This window comes from Canis aureus, chromosome 11, assembly GCF_053574225.1.
Source record: "Canis aureus isolate CA01 chromosome 11, VMU_Caureus_v.1.0, whole genome shotgun sequence".
Classification (NCBI taxonomy): domain Eukaryota; kingdom Metazoa; phylum Chordata; class Mammalia; order Carnivora; family Canidae; genus Canis; species Canis aureus.
Window position 1 is genome coordinate 19,178,239 of NC_135621.1, and position 16,024 is coordinate 19,194,262.

Below are 16,024 nucleotides of genomic sequence, written 5' to 3' on the forward strand. Positions count from 1 at the left end.
TTCTTTCAGAAGTGTTCTATAGTTTTGAGGGTATAGATCCTTTACATCTTTGGTGAGGTTTATTCCTAGGTATCTTATGCTTTTGGGTGCAATTGTAAATGGGATTGACTCCTTAATTTCTCTTTCTTCAGTCTCATTGTTAGTGTATAGAAATGCCACTGACTTCTGGGCATTGATTTTGTATCCTGCCATGCTACCGAATTGCTGTATGAGTTTTAGCAATCTTGGGGTGGAGACTTTTGGGTTTTCTATGTAGAGTATCATGTCATCGGCGAAGAGGGAGAGTTTGACTTCTTCTTTGCCAATTTGAATGCCTTTAATGTCTTTTTGTTGTCTGATTGCTGAGGCTAGGACTTCCAGTACTATGTTGAATAGCAGTGGTGAGAGTGGACATCACTGTCTTGTTCCTGATCTTAGGGGAAAGGCTCCCAGTGCTTCCCCATTGAGAATGATATTTGCTGTGGGGTTTTCATAGATGGCTTTTAAGATGTCGAGGAATGTTCCCTCTATCCCTACACTCTGAAGAGTTTTGATCAGGAATGGATGCTGTATTTTGTCAAATGCTTTCTCTGCATCCAATGAGAGGATCATATGGTTCTTGGTTTTTCTCTTGCTGATATGATGAATCACATTGATTGTTTTACGGGTGTTGAACCAGCCTTGTGTCCCAGGGATAAATCCTACTTGGTCATGGTGAATAATTTTCTTAATGTATTGTTGGATCCTATTGGCCAGTATCTTGTTGAGAATTTTTGCATCCATGTTCATCAGGGATATTGGTCTGTAATTCTTTTTGGCGGGGTCTTTGTCTGGCTTTGGAATTAAGGTGATGCTGGCTTCATAGAACGAATTTGGAAGTACTCCATCTCTTTCTATCTTTCCAAACAGCTTTAGGAGAATAGGTATGATTTCTTCTTTAAACGTTTGATAAAATTCTCCTGGGAAGCCATCTGGCCCTGGACTCTTGTGTCTTGGGAGGTTTTTGATGACTGCTTCAATTTCCTCCCTGGTTATTGGCCTGTTCAGGTTTTCTATTTCTTCCTGTTCCAGTTTTGGTAGTTTGTGGCTTTCCAGGAATGCGTCCATTTCTCCTAGATTGCCTAATTTATTGGCGTATAGCTGTTCATAATATGTTTTTAAAATCGTTTGTATTTCCTTGGTGTTGGTAGTGATCTCTCCTTTCTCATTCATGATTTTATTAATTTGAGTCTTCTCTCTCTTCTTTTTCATAAGGCTGGCTAATGGTTTATCTATCTTATTAATTCTTTCAAAGAACCAACTCCTGGTTCTGTTGATCTGTTCCACAGTTCTTCTGGTCTCGATTTCGTTGAGTTCTGCTCGAATCTTTATTAGCTCCCTTCTTCTCTTGGGTGTAGGATCTATTTGCTGTTTTTTCTCTAGCTCCTTTATGTGTAAGGTTAGCTTTTGTATTTGAGTTCTTTCCAGTTTTTGAATGGATGCTTGTATTGCGATGTATTTCCCCCTTAGGACTGCTTTTGCTGCTTCCCAAAGATTTTGAACGGTTGTATCTTCATTCTCATTAGTTTCCATGAATCTTTTTAATTCTTCTTTAATTTCCTGGTTGACCCTTTTATCTTTTAGCAGGATGGTCCTTAACCTCCATGTGTTTGAGGTCCTTCCAAACTTCTTGTTGTGATTTAGTTCTAATTTCAAGGCATTATGGTCCGAGAATATGCAGGGGACAATCCCAATCTCTTGGTATCGGTTCAGACCTGATTTGTGACCCAATATGTGGTCTATTCTGGAGAAAGTTCCATGTGCGCTTGAGAAGAATGTGTATTCAGTTGAGTTTGGATGTAAAGTTCTGTAGATATCTGTGAAATCCATCTGGTCCAGTGTATCATTTAAAGCTCTCGTTTCTTTGGAGATGTTTTGCTTAGAAGACCTATCGAGTATAGAAAGAGCTAGATTGAAGTCACCAAGTATAAGTGTATTATTATCTAAGTATTTCTTCACTTTGGTTAATAATTGATTTATATATTTGGCAGCTCCCATATTCGGAGCATATATATTGAGGATTGTTAAGTCCTCTTGTTGAATAGATCCTTTAAGTATGATATAGTGTCCCTCTTCATCTCTCACTACAGTCTTTGGGGTAAATTTTAGTTTATCTGATATAAGGATGGCTACCCCTGCTTTCTTTTGAGGACCATTCGAATGGTAAATGGTTCTCCAACCTTTTATTTTCAGGCTGTAGGTGTCCTTCTGTCTAAAATGAGTCTCTTGTAGACAGCAAATAGATGGGTCCTGCTTTTTTATCCAGTCTGAAACCCTGCGCCTTTTGATGGGGTCATTAAGCCCGTTCACATTCAGAGTTACTATTGAGAGATATGAGTTTAGTGTCATCATGATATCTATTCAGTCTTTGTTTTTGTGGACTGTTCCACTGAACTTCTTCTTAAAGGGGAATTTTAAGAGTCCCCCTTAAAATTTCTTGCAGAGCTGGTTTGGAGGTCACATATTCTTTTAGTTGCTGCCTGTCTTGGAAGCTCTTTATCTCTCCTTCCATTTTGAATGAGAGCCTTGCTGGATAAAGTATTCTTGGTTGCATGTTCTTCTCATTTAGGACCCTGAATATATCCTGCCAGCCCTTTCTGGCCTGCCAGGTCTCTGTGGAGAGGTCTGCTGTTACCCTAATACTCCTCCCCATAAAAGTCAGGGATTTCTTGTCTCTTGCTGCTTTAAGGATCTTCTCTTTATCTTTGGAATTTGCAAGCTTCACAATTAAATGTCGAGGTGTTGAACGGTTTTTATTGATTTTAGGGGGGGATCTCTCTATTTCCTGGATCTGAATGCCTGTTTCCCTTCCCAGATTAGGAAAGTTTTCAGCTAGAATTTGTTCAAATACATATTCTGGCCCTCTGTCCCTTTCGGCGCCCTCGGGAACCCCAATTAAACGTAGGTTTTTCTTCCTCAGGCTGTCGTTTATTTCCCTTAATCTATCTTCATGGTCTTTTAATTGTTTGTCTCTTTTTTCGTCAGTTTCCCTCTTTGCTATCAACTTGTCTTCTAGGTCACTCACTCGTTCTTCCACCTCGTTAACCCTCGTCGTTAGGACTTCTAGTTTGGATTGCATCTCATTCAATTGATTTTTAATTTCTGCCTGATTAGCTCTAAATTCTGCAGTCATGAAGTCTCTTGAGTCCTTTATACTTTTTTCTAGAGCCACCAGTAGGTGTATAATAGTGCTTCTGAATTGGCTTTCTGACATTGAATTGTAATCCAGATTTTGTAACTCTGTGGGAGGGAGGACTGTTTCTGATTCTTTCTTTTGAGGTGAGGTTTTCCTTCTAGTCATTTTGCTCAGTGCAGAGTGGCCAAAAGCAAGTCGTATTGGGAAAAAGAGAAAAGAGAGGAGAGAAAGAAGGAAAGAAAAGATAAAGAGAAAAAAAAAGGGAAGAAAAAGAAAAAAAAAACGAAAAAAAAAAAGAAGAAAAAGAGAAAGAAAAAGAAAGGAGAAAAAAAGGGGGTGGGGGAAGGAAACAAATCAAAAAGCAAAACAAAACAAAAACAAAAACAAACAAACAAAAAAAGAACCACCGGGGAGTATCTTCTGATTCTGTGTTCTTTAAGTCCCTTGGCTTCTCCTGGAAGTTGTCAGTCTAGCTGGTGTTCTGGGGGAGGGGCCTGTTGTGCTGATTTTCAGGTGTTAGCACTTGGGGGAGCTGCTGTGCCCCTGCCTGGTGCAGGGCTCAGTGGGGGTTGTTTACCCCCTGAGGCCGCAGGAGGAACAGCCCCAGTGGCGGGGCAGCTCTGGAAACCTGGATTCAGCTCCGGCAGGAACTCCGTCTGCAGGGCCTGGAGGCTCCGGGGCGGGGCCGCTGATCTGCTCAGCTCGGGGCAGGAGCGTCCTTGCTGTCCTGGGCCCTCCCGGCCTCTGCCTGTCCCGGGGGAGGCCGGATCCTGGGCTGTGTCCCGGCGCCCTGTGCTCCGGAGCCTGCGCTGTTGGATTCGCGCTCCCCGGCCGCGCAGCCCCCTCCGCGGAGCCGCCGCCCGAGCCCCTCCAGCTGCTCCGTGTCCCGCCGGGTCCCGCCGTGCGCGCTGCAGCCCTTAGGGAGCTCGGCGCACTCTCCTGGGCGCGCAGTTGCCTTTACTGTCCCCGGGAGCCCGAGGGCATCCTCGCTCTCCTGGGTCCTGCTCCAACTCCCTGCGAGCCCCTTTCCGCCCGGGAAGGTCGGTGCAGCTCCTGCGTCTCCGGGACGGGGCTCTCCTGTCCTGGGGACACTCGCCCCGGCCTCAGCCCGGCTCCTCGCGGGGCCCCTCCCCCTTGGAGGCCTTTGTTCCTTTATTTCTTTTTCCCCGTCTTCCTACCTTGATAGAAGCGCGAACTCTTCTCACTGTAGCATTCCAGCTGGTCTCTCTTTAAATCTCAGGCCGAATTCATAGATTTTCAGGATAATTTGAAGGTTTTCTAGGTAGTTTGGTGGAGACAGGTGATTTGGAGACCCTACTCTTCCGCCATCTTGCTCCTCCCTCTCCTTTAATTGATTTTTAATTTCGGGCTAAATAGATCTAAATTCTGCAGTCATGAAGTCTCTTGAATCCTTTATGCTTTTTTTCCAGAGCTACCAGTAGCTTTATAATTGTGCTTCTGAACTGGCTTTCTGACATTGAATTGTAATCCAAATTTTGTAACTCTGGGAGAGAGTACTATTTCTGATTCTTTCTTTTGTGATGAGTTGTTCCTTCTAGTTATTTTGCTCAGTGCAGAGTTGCTAAAAACAAGTTGTAATGGAAAAAAGAGAGAAAGAGAAAAAGATGGGTGGGGGTAAAACAAACAGAAAACAAAAAACAAGGAGGTGTATCCTCTGATTCTATATAAGTCCCTAGACTTCCCCTGGAACTTTCCAGCGGTGCTTGGTCACGATCTTGCTTCCCCTGCCCTTTCAGCTGGTCTCCTTGGGGAGCGGCTGCTGTGCTGATTCTCAGGTCTGTGAACCTGTGGGAGCTGCCCCGCCCCCTGCCAAGTTCATGGCTCAATGGGAGCTGTTTATCCTGTGATGTGTCTGCTCCCTGGCTGCTCAGCTCCATCCCAGGCACAGGGTGACAGGAGGAGGAGCAACAACAGCGGTGGTGGCCAGCTCTCCAGCTCTGAAGTCAGGTCCAGCAGTAACTTCCACAGCTCCCAGTCCACAGGGGCCTGGTTGTTCCTGGGGCAGGGGCGGGGGCTGCTGATCTGTACAGCTTCGGGGCACTTTGTGGCCGGAGTGTCCCTGCTCTCCTGTGTCCTCCCGGCCTCCACCTGCCCCAGGGGAGCATAGGATCTTGGGCTATGTCCCCTGGTGCCTTGTGCTCCGGGGCCTGCACTGCAGTAATCAAGCTCCCAGGCTGTGCTGCCCTACAACCTGCAGAGCCGGTTAGTTAGGAGTGATTGATTGATTTGGGGGAGAGAAAGGGAAAGGGATGGAAATAGAGAACATGAGTGGGGACAGGGTTAGAATGAGAAGTAGGCTACCCATGAGCTATAACACAACATGGAGCTGAATCCTGAACATGGGATCATACCTTGTCCACAAGGTGGACAATTAAGTGACTGTTTCACTAGTAACGTTGATATCATTAAGTATCACTTCCATTCAGATCATCTGGAAGAGAGTAATGACCAAAGGATCATAGGGTGCATCTAGAAGGACACAGAGTACCCATCAGTACATTTTTATGCCACTCAAGAATAACTCAGGTAGGGGTGCCTGAGTTGCTCAGGCATTTACGAGTCTGCCTTTAGCGCAAGTCAGGCTCTCTGAGACCTAAAATCAAGCTTAGTGCAGGGCTCTCCACTCAGGAAAGGGTATGTTTTTGCCTCTCTCCCTCTGCCCTTCTCACCCTCTTCTCTTTCTCTCAAATACATAAAGTGAAGCTTGAAGAAAACTAGAGAATAATTTTGGGACTGTTGCTCATTATAAATAGAGGGCTAGAGAATACAGAGGCATTTGGTTACCAGCATGGTCTGATCTGCACTGTTGGGCCACCCTTGGTATCAGGACTCTAATATGTGCTGTGTAATGATTTTGTTTTTTTGTGTATGTTTTGTTTTTTTGAGAATGTTTACTGAGTAAATATATATTGGCATATTGATCTACAATAAAAATAAATAAATAAATAATCTGATTTACTTGAAAAAAATAAAAGACCTCTGTGTTTCAGAAAAAAATAAAGTCTTTTGAGGTTTCCCTACTGTTTTTATTTTTTTATTTTTTTAATTTTTATTTATTTATGATAGTCACAGAAAGAGAGAGAGTGAGAGAGAGAGAGAGAGAGAGAGGCAGAGACACAGGCAGAGGGAGAAGCAGGCTCCATGCACCGGGAGCCTGATGTGGGATTCAATCCCGGGTCTCCAGGATCGAGCCCTGGGCCAAAGGCAGGCGCCAAACCGCTGCGCCACCCAGGGACCCCTCCCTATTGTTTTTAGCACTAAAGTCAGCAGTTTTATTTTCTGTTGGGTAGTTTAAATGTGTGTCAACTCCAAGACCTTCTAAAGCACACTCTCACACAGGTGGCTCTGCATGGTAAATGATGAGTAATGGGATCAAATATTTGAACGCTGAGAAAATTATCACTCATTCTTGTATGGTTTTGACAGCAAGAGGTCAGCATTTCACTGTATTGTAATGCATTTCCCAGGGTCTTATTCAAGTACATGTGACAACAACATTCCTAACCTTTCAAATCGATCTGCTATCTCCTTGAGGATGTGGGACAGCAAATCCTGTATCTTGGAGATAACAAAGGACATACTAAATAAAAAAAAGGACATACTATACAAATTATTCAATGGAAGATACCATGGAAATTCATTCACTGAGTTGATTCAAGATTAATTATTCTAGTGGCACCTGGGTGGCTTTGTCAGTTAAGTGTCTAACTCTTGATTTTTACTTAGGTCATGATCTCTGGATCCTGAAATTGAACCCCATGTTGAGTTCCGCATTGGCTATGGAGTCTGCTCTAGATTTTCTTTTTCCCTCTGCCCCTCCTCTCCTCATACTTTCTCTTTCTGCCTTAAAAAAAATAATAAAATGAATCATTATTCTAGTTTACTCAGTGTGGCATACCTACGAGAATCATACTAAGGCATATTATTTTCGTTTCATGTGTGTACATTTTAATTTTCTATTGAGTCATTACTTTATAACCACAGTAGAAAAATTTAATTTACAACTCAAGTTTGATCTCATTCGATGGTAGATATTATGAAGCTAGTGTTTGATTATTAGTTTGTTGTTAAACATTACCAAAAATTGATCTTATTACTTTTTAATGAATAGACTTTATTATTTAGAATAAGTCAGAATAATTGAACAAGTAATATAATCTGTTTCCCTATATCCCTATTCCCTGGCACAGAATTTCCACAGTTATTAAACCTTGCATCATTGTAGAACATACCTTTGTCATGAAGAAGAAACCAGTATAGTGATATTGTTATTCATTGAAGTCTACCATTTCTATGAAGGTCAGCTCTGTGATGTGCCATAGTTCAGGTTTTGACAAATGCATAATATCATGCATGCACCATGTACAGTGTCAGTTCACTGCCTTTAATTCCCATGATTCAACTGTTAATGCTTATGCACTTTCTATAGAAATCTTAGTAACCATTTAGATTTGTCATCTGTACAGCTTTCTTTTTTTTCACAATTAGAGTCATAAAACATGTCACTGTTTGGGATTTCCTTATTTTTTTAACTTTTAATTGTTCAATTAATGTTCATCCATGTCTTTTTGGTGGCTTGATACCTCAATTATTTTATTTCTAATATTTATTTAGTGGGAAAAAGTGCAAGTGTAAGGGGTAAGGGCAGAGGAAGACGGAGAGAGAATCTTTTTTTTTTTAATTTTTATTTATTTATGATAGTCACACAGAGAGAAAGAGAGAGAGGCAGAGACAGGCAGAGGGAGAAGCAGGCTCCATGCACCAGGAGCCCGATGTGGGATTCGATCCCGGGTCTCCAGGATCGCGCCCTGGGCCAAAGGCAGGCGCCAAACCGCTGCGCCACCCAGGGATCCCGAGAGAATCTTAAGCAGGCTCCAGGCACAGCACGTGGCTGTTGCGTGGCTTGAACTAAGATCCTGAGGTCATGATCTGTGGAAAAATCCAGTAAGAAGCTTAACCGACTGAGACACAGAGGCTCCTTAAGAGCTCAATCACTTTATTACAAAATAGTATTTCCATGTATGGGTTGAACTGAAGTTTCTCTTTCATTCGCTTATAGAGGGACAAGCCTACTTGTCTCTAGTTTACGTGATCCTAAATAAAGCTCAATTTCTTTGAAAAACAAACCTGAATTTCTTGGGAAAAGACAGGTTTCAGGGACTAATCATCTGCATCAGTTTGGATTAGACCCATTAGAAAACAAATTTCAAATGGATGTAAGATGGTGGGGTAGAGGTCCTCATGTCAGCTAGTCCCCTATATTTAGCTACATAACTTTCAAGCCATCCTAAACACCAGTGAATTCAAGCTGAAGTCTAAACCAGAATGGTTGACTCTATAAATAAAAAGTGAAAAAATTATGCACAGTGGAGTGTGGAGAAATAAAATGGAATGGATTTATCAGAGGATAATGGGCGGAGTGGGGGTGAGAGCACGTGTAAGCCAGCTGCATGAAAGTGAAAGAGCCCTGAAATTCAAAATCTGGACCTTTAGAAATCTGCTCCTCAAGAGACTTTCCTCCCTAAAAGGGGCTCATTGGTGAAATGGTGCAGAACCACGAGTAAGTTAGTAGGATCTCTATATTCCTGGAGGCCAGAAAGTACCCATGTGCCTGAGCCAGCAGAGTTCCCAAGTATTGGTTCAAGCAAATGGGTTTAAATCAGCAAGCCTGGGAGAATGTTTAGGTTGTGGAGCCATCAACCACGATCACCGGCCAGGCCAGATGACCGTGGTCCATGTTGGGTCCATACAGGGGACTGGAATGCATCCTCCCCATTCATCTGGGAGAAGCAGAGTGGGTGACCATTGGAGAAGTTGAACCTTCTCCTTGCGGGGGGGTCAGCAACCACAAAAAGGGATAAACCTCCACTTCTTCCAGGAAGAGGGGGTGAGAGCAAAAGCAGCAAAGACTCTGCCTGAGGAAACCTAAACTTTGCATATTTCAGTGTCCCCCCATGTCTACGAGGGGGGAATTGGAGTAGGCAGGCAATTTGGCATCTCCAGATTTGTCAATCATCGCATCACTCATCTCTGGGGCTGGAGATCGATGTGCGGTCTTTTTTCCTCTCACCCCCAAAATAAGCATGAAAGGTTCCAGGGAACAAAATGCTCACAGAGCAAACAGCTTACAGTGAGACTGGCCCCTTGACAAGGTCAGTGAAGCTACCCAGGCAGAGACACCTGAGAATATGTGCAGCAGGCTATTCTGGGGACAATCACCTGGAAGGACAGGTGACCCACACATTTCCTGACCAAACAGTACTGGAACTTCCACAACTGGGGGAACATAGCATAGCTACTCAAGGTTTTCCTTTTATGATTCATTTTTCTTTCAAGATAAAATTGTACTCTATTTTTTCATATATTCCCAATTCACCTAATTTCTTATTTAATCAACTCTTCTTTTTGAAATCTTTTTTTAAACTTTTATATTTTAATGACATATTTTAATATCACTTGTGAAATGGACAGAGCATAGGAAAAGACATTTCTCTAAAGAGGACCTACTTGTGGCGAAAAGGCACATGATAGAATGCTCCACATCACTTGTGAACAGGAAAATACAAATCAAACCCACAATGAGATACCAAATTACACTGGTGAGAATGGCTAAATTTAACAACTACTGTTGGCGAGGATGTGGTGAAAGGGGTACCCCCTGACACTGACGATGGGAATGAGACATGGAACAGCCACTCTGGAAAACAGTGTGTAGGGTCCTCAGGAAGCTCAAAATAGAGATTCTGATACAAAGTGTTTCCTCTCAAATACCACCCTTGTCTCCCCAGATATACTCCCGTCTAGATAGCAGAAGTTGGTTGCTGTGCAGCTGCATTCACTGTGAAAGGACTATGATGTCACATGTTCCCATGGTGATGAGAAATATATCTCTGCCTTTCTCCCCAACTCTACTCTTTGAGCTGAGCAGTTCAAAGTTGATATTGAGTGAGTTCTCAGCTCTCTATCTAGCATCTTTGATGATGGGCAATCTCAATTGTTGCTCCTGCGAAGGTATGTTCATAAGGATCTTCTGAAGATGTCTTTGTTACCAACTGGATAGTTAACTGTTTTTCAAACTATTTATCTTATTGTTTAAAGTTTCCTCTCCCCTAATTGTCATGCGGAGTCATACCTATGTGTTTTTGTTTGTTCTAGTCCTCCATTTCTATTTTTGGTTATTCTACCAAACTAGCTGTCTTAATATTGTGCCTCCATTTCGAAAACATGTCTTACTTCCTATTATATCCTGCATCCCTCATGATCACCTGGAAGAACAGGTGACCCACACTCCTCACCTTTGTCATCACAAAGGTCCTCAAAGGGGGAAATATGGCCACATCTATTTCCAGGTTTTGGTACTGTCCCAAATTTTATATTCAAATTATTCATTTCAGAAATTAAGTGTGAATCCCGAAAGGTTGATATGGAGGATATTTGACATTGTTTTATCAATGGTTTACAATGTCTTCCTTATTGTTTCTCCCAAAATGGGTATGTAGTTCTGTATTTGCGGGGACATGTTGCTACCTTCATCTAAATGGTTGCTCAAAAGTCACCCTGTGAATATGAGTGTCTATGTTTCAATTAATGTCACAAACACACATTACTTTTTACACTTTGGGCATTTTCCAAAGTTACACTTTTTATAGATACTAGCTTTATTCTAACCCTCATCCCATTTCTCCCCATGTAAGGTGTAAGCATGGTGAAAATATATTTTTCTCAACTATGTAACAAATAGCCAGTCTACTTGCATTGAAACATGTATATATAATTAGTTAATTATACCCGATCCCGGGTCTCCATGATCAGGACCTGGGCTGAAGGCAGACACTAAACCACTGAGCCACCCAGGCTGCCCAAGATTTCCTTCCTCTTAACGTGGGATAGTATTTCATTGTAGACATTAATTTTTTTCCTTTTGTTAATCAATAAACATGAAGTCTTTTCCTTTTTCTTGGGTGTTGTGAAAGGTGCTGCAGAATATGTGAAGATATCTCTGTGAAATTCAGAATTCAATTCTTTTTGACCTATTTGCCAAAACTCAGATTGCTAAATTATATGACAGATCTTTTTAAATATGGAGGGGGGGAACTCCATGTTGTTTTTCGTCATGCTTTTTCAGTTTATATTCTCTGTTGGCTTCTTTAAGAATACGGCAACTCCAAGGCCTTTCTACAGCCCACTATGACTCAGGTTTCTCTGCAAGTCAATGATGTGTAATGGGGTCAAAAGTTTGAACTCTGATAATGTTATCACTCATTTGGGATGGTCTTCTAACATAAAGATGTCAAGAGCTCTTTCTATGGTCATCCATTTCCCAGGATCTACAGTCAGAAACCCAAAACAAAAACTATTTTGAAACCAACTGTGTACACCTGGACTGAAAAGTGGGCGAAAATATTTCAAGTTTGCAGAAAAGAATAATTCATCCATCAAAGAAGTCAATGGAAGGTAACATGAAAATTCATTCATTAAATGTACTCAAGAAATATTGTTCTAGGGGCACCTGGCTGTTTCTGTCAGCTAAGTTTCTGCCTCCTAGTTTCAGCTCTGGTCATGACCTGGAAGTCATCAGATTCACCCATATTCAGCATGGAGCCTGCATAGTACTTTCTTTTCCTTTCCCTCTGCCCCTCTCTTCCTTACACTTTCCCTTTTGCTCTCTATACAATAAAAAAAACAAAGAATCATTATTCAATTTTGCTTAGGGTGCCATACTAAAGACAAATATACTAAGCCATATTTTTTATTTTTCATGTGTGAAAATCTTAATTTAAATGGCCAGTCATTAGTTTATACCGAAATAGTAAAATCGCATTGAGAACTCATTTGGTCAGATTTAATGGTAGGTGTTGTTAAGCTAACACTTGGACATATTAGTCCATGTTAAATATTAGCAAATAAACCTCTTATGTTTTAATAAATAGAACATATTACTGACTTTAGAGTTAGGGAGTGTCACAATGCAGCATATAATATAAAATTTCCCTATCACCCTATTGTTTGGGGCACAATTTCCAGAATTATTCACAACTACATCAGCGTGGAACATTTATCACAAAGTACAGAGCGATGTAGAGATATTATTATTATTGATGTAGACAACTTATATTAAGGACTGCTCTGCATTAGGGTGTGTTTTACATATGCATAATATTAGTATCCTAGGGATGATGACCTGTGCCAAAGGGAGACACTCAACCAAAGAAACCACTCTGGTGCCCACATTATTACTGCTTTTAAAATCGGGACAAGATGACCCACAAGGTTACATTAGTTTCAGGTGTACCACACTTGATTGAACTTATGGTTATTGAAACTGGGCTCACCTCAAGCATAGATACTTGTGCCCCCATAGAGCACTATAACCATTCCATTGATCATATTCCTTATGCTGTACCTTTCACCCTGTGATTTTTTTAATGAATATGTTGAAGCCTGTCCCCTCCGCTCTTTCTCACAACTATGGCTATTTGTAAATGGTATACATTCAGTATTTAAATATCTCCCACAATGGATGATTTTAAAAATAACAGATTAGTGAAAAATGCAGTAGAGTAATAGACTGAATAGAACAGAATATAACGATTGCCTAACATTGAAAACACCTACCAAAAGACGGTTGAAATCAAGTGCAAAACCGTACAAAAGAGATGACAGCATATGTGGATCTACAGAGGCAGAAATGGTTTTGGAAGACATCAAGAAGGTAGCAACATTTAGCTGGGCTTCAAAACAAGCTCTATAAGCAAAGGGAACCTATCTTTGGATTTGCTGTGCACATCAGTTGTATTTTACATTGATTATTTCATGTTACTTAAAGTTGTCATTGCTTTTTTTTAAAAAAGTTTTTATTTATTTGAAAGAGAGAGACAGCGAGACAGCAAAAGAGAGTGTGTGCAAGGGTAGGGCAGGGGGAAATGTGGAATCACAACCCCGCTGAACAGGGTGCCCAAAAAGGGGATGGATCCCAGGCCCTTGGATCTTGGCCTGAGCTGAAGGTTTTTCCTCATCCAGCAATGAAGACAGCCTAGCAGTAGCTTCCTTTATGCTTATTACCCAGTCATTACCATCCAGTCTTCCCCTGTATCCATATAAACACTGATCTCACTAATACCTGAGCACCACAAACAAAGCACTGATAGTTATCCTGTGTACTCCTAGATGTTGCTTAGGCTGTGGTACCAGGTGTTGTCCACCAAAACTCAGTGAATAACTCTTCACCCACTTCTGTGCTAAGTCTGCCCCATTTTGCCTGAATTATAAATGCCGCTCTCTTGGTTTTCCTCTTTTTGATGTGAATACACATATAATAAGGAACAGTGTATTTTTTGGTGGTGTGTTGGAAGGGGAAGATGTTAACTCTGGGGTAAGGGACATTTACTCAGAAGCACTTTCTCCACCTTGAATTCTGAATTTGGAAATTCTTCTTCAGTCAACTTGAGGGATCAATCCCCCAAAAAAAGCTCATGCTTTCTCCATGGGTGTAATCTGTGCTTCGTTTGGGGGCCCATGGCATTACTACTGTTGTTCATTTGAAGTTCAATACTCACCAGGAGAACCTATGACAAAGTACACACATGAACCGACCCCCACCTTATCTTCTTATGTGTAACTGCAGATCATCTCAGAAACATCGAAACTGGTATGTATTCTGGGATCAGTCTCTCTCTTGGAAAAATCTCAAATAGTAAGGCAGATAGGGCAACCCTGTTGTACTCAGTCTGGACAGACACCCAGATTCCATGTTCCGAAGCTTGGGGTGTGTGTGATATAGGCAGCTTTTCTAGCTAAGAAAACAAGCCCATGTTTCTATAATCCTAGAGAGCCAAAGTAGTATCTCTGTGTGGAGTGGGTATGAGTAAAATAGGATTGGGGAGGTGACTTGTTGACTCTATACAGTGTGTGAGTGTGCGAGTGTATGTGTGTGTGAGAAAGAGAGAAGATCAGGACAGAGGAAAATAGACAGATAGAGACACAGAGAAATGCAGAGATAGGGAGAAGGAGAGCGAAAGAGTGAGGTAGATTCTGCAGCAGATATGTCCCACTGACACCACACGATGGACTTAGTCAATATTCTCAAAAGAAAAAAAAAACAAAAGAAAAAAACCTCATTACACAGCATATTTTAGAGTCATAAGACCATGGGTGTCCAAACTGTGCATATCAGCCCATTCTGGGTAACCAATTGCTTCATATTCTCCAGTCCTCCATTTATAATGAGCAAGAGTCCCAAAATTACTCTCTAATTTTCTTCAAGCTTTAGTATTTGAGAGAAAGAGAGCAGAACAGGTTGAGAGGGGCAGAGAGAGAGAGAGAGAAACACACCCTTTGCTGAGCAGGGAGCCCCACACTAGGCTTGATTTCAGGTGCCAGAAGGCTGACCTGAGCTGAAGGCAGACTCTTAAATGCCTGAGCAACTCAGGCACCCCTCCCTGAGTTATTCTTGAGTGGCATGAAAATGTACTGATGGGTACTCTGTGTCCTTCTAGATGCATCCTATGATCCATTGGTCATTACACTCTTCCAGAAGATCAGAGTGGAAGTGAAATTAATTTTGTCAAGGCGAGCTTGAGGATCTTTGACTGAGGAACGAATGTCACTTTCTTGGTTTCTATCCACACAAATTCCAATGAAAGTCAGACAGTGTCCATTTGGGACGATATACATAATATTCCAGCTTGGAAGAGTGTGGAGTGGTTGCCTCTTGCCAAGCATTACCTTATTCGAGAAGATGTTTATGTTGGTGACACCAAAGCTGGAAATAAACAGCATGATGGGGTAAATTCCCTCAGCAACAGTTTCTCGTGATTGGTTTAGTTTTGTTCAGGAACCAGTCTCTTCCTGTCTTTAGTCAGGAGAACCAATGTGATTCTGGGTTCTCACTGGAATTAGGATCACGGATGTAGAGAAAAAAACAAAAAAGTGTTGTGAAAAATCACAGAGGATGACAGAGCATGAGAGACTCCTACCATGGTAAACAAACAGGGGGTTGTGGAAGGGGAGTTGGGTGGGAGGATGGGGTGACTGGGTGATGCACAGAGGGGGGCACTTGGGATGAGCGCTGGGTGTTATATGTTAGCAAATCAAACTCCAATAAAAAAAATACACAAAAAAGAAACCACTGGAAAACCAATCGTCCAGGTGGAGACCCATGGTCAAGTTTTTAGAAGCAAACATGTGGCATTCAGGTAAGGATTTTGTGTCCATGGAGATAGGAGGAAGGGCAGGGACATGGACTCCAGTGCTCAGTGAGTTCAGCAAAGGGATGGAGGCTTATTCCAGAGTCAAGGTGCTCTTTGCAGCTCCCTTTAAAAGGCCCACAGGACATCCTTTTGAGGGTTACCCTGAAATGGTCTTCAATTTCTCAGGTCCAAACTCTGTGTCCTCACACTCAAAGTAACAGGACCACTGCTCCTGGTGGTCACTGCAAAGTCATCAACAAAACCTCCCTCATTCCTTGTCTCCACAGAATTCAGCCCTGAGCAGCCCCTGTTCTAAAACCCCTGGCCTGGGATCCAGGTCCAGTTTGGAAAGTTCCCTGCTCAATTTGTCTGGGATAAGGGAGTCCCACACTAAACTAGGCACCTACCCAGGCTCTAGCCTGCATCAGGAAGGAAAGGAGTATGCTCCTGAAGAGATTAAGGTGTCCCCCCTCTGCTTCATTCATCTGAATACAACCAGAACATATGTGTGGAGTCATAGTCTTCTCCTCTGCTTACAAGCAGCCCCTGCTGGGATTCCTCTAGGACCTGAATGTGGAGCTTCCTGTCTGAGTGATGCCAGGACCTCACCCAGTGCCTGCCACATGATAGGAGCCCACAGACCAATGGAAATTGAACAGTC

The 16,024-nt window shown here is 42.2% G+C and overlaps 1 long non-coding RNA gene across 2 annotated transcripts in view; it reads left to right on the forward strand.

Moving 5' to 3' along the window:
* The window catches only part of LOC144323456 (uncharacterized), an 82,150-nt gene extending 67,169 nt beyond the window's left edge, over window positions 1–14,981 (forward strand). For both annotated transcript variants that reach the window (XR_013388885.1, XR_013388884.1), the window contains 3 exons: window positions 9,964–10,186; window positions 11,500–11,629; window positions 14,671–14,981. This is a non-coding gene — a long non-coding RNA (uncharacterized LOC144323456). The remainder of the gene's footprint in view (window positions 1–9,963; window positions 10,187–11,499; window positions 11,630–14,670) is intronic.
* The last annotated feature ends 1,043 nt before the right edge of the window (window positions 14,982–16,024 follow it).